At 58.5% G+C, this 1,204-nt stretch overlaps 1 pseudogene; it reads left to right on the top strand.

Moving 5' to 3' along the window:
* Positions 1 to 210: 210 nt before the first annotated feature.
* LOC144379640 (histo-blood group ABO system transferase 2 pseudogene) lies at positions 211 to 895 on the top strand (annotated as a pseudogene).
* Positions 896 to 1,204: the final 309 nt, after the last annotated feature.

The raw sequence follows: 1,204 nt of genomic DNA, 5'->3' as shown, positions 1-1,204 counted from the left end.
AAGATGGGGTGCTGATGGCCCCCATCTCTGGGAGCAGAAGGTAGGGAGGCCCTGCCGGCGGACTTGCTCAGGACAGGCCAGGGTGGCTGTTGCTTAAAGCAGCACAGGGCCTGTCCCCATGAAGAAGGTGCACACGTCCATGACCCCCAGCTCTGGGGTCCTGCCATCAGCCTCTGGCAGTGACCCTCTTCCTGCCCTGTCCCCTGCCCCTGTGGATACGGGGTCTTCCTGGAGCTGTTCCTGCAGAATCACTTCATGGTGGACACAGGGTCATCTACTATGTCTTCACCAACCAGCTGGTTGCTGTGTCCCGTGTGCCCCTCCAGGAGCACTGACGGGTGGTGGTTCTTGAGGTCCGCGGTGCCCCCACGCTGGCAGGATGTGTCCATGCAGCACATGGCGATGATGAGCCGCTTCTGTGAGGAGCGCTTCCTCCATGAGGTGGATGACATGGTGTGCGGGGTTGTGGACATGATGTTCTGTGACCACGTGGGCATGGAGAGCCTGTCCCCCCTCTTTGGCACCCTGCACCCCGGTTTCTACTGGGTGGCCTGTGAGGACTTAAGCTATGAGCGCTGGCCCCAGTCCCAGGCCCACATCCCCAAGGACCAGGGCGGCTTTTACTACATGGGGGCCTTTTTTGGGGGGTTGTGGCAGAGGTTCACCGACTGACCTCAGCCTGTCACCAGGTGATGGTGGTCAACTGGACCAATGGGATCAAGGCCATGTGGTACGATAAGAGCCACCTGAACAGGTACCTGCTGGACCACAAGCCCACCAAGGTGCTTTCCCTGGAGGACCTGTGGGACCCGCAGCTGCTGGGCTGGCCCCGGGTCATGAAGAAGCTGAGATTTGGGCCATGCCCAAGCATCACCAGGACACCCGGAACTCATGAGGGGCTGTCCCTGTCTCCATCAGGGTGTGCTGACTTCAGTGGAGCCATCAGAGCAGGTTCCTACTTCTGTCCCCTCGAGGGAGACTGTGGAGTCCGGCACTGTCTGCACGGGCACGTCCAGCGCCCCAGCCGCACCTGCTCACAGGAGGCCTGCCTGGGGATACAACGTCCTCTCTTTGTGTTCACTACATTTTCATCACTTCTGGGTCATTTGCAGCTGTGAACGGCTCCAGTTTTATGTCAGATGTTTTTCTGTGTCAATGCTGAGCAACCATTTTTAAAAAGAACAATTGAGGGAAAAGGTTTTCT

This window comes from Halichoerus grypus, chromosome 12 (assembly GCF_964656455.1).
Source record: "Halichoerus grypus chromosome 12, mHalGry1.hap1.1, whole genome shotgun sequence".
Lineage (NCBI taxonomy): Eukaryota > Metazoa > Chordata > Mammalia > Carnivora > Phocidae > Halichoerus > Halichoerus grypus.
The sequence above is the reverse complement of the archived record's forward strand: the minus strand, read 5'-3'. Positions and strand labels throughout refer to the sequence as shown.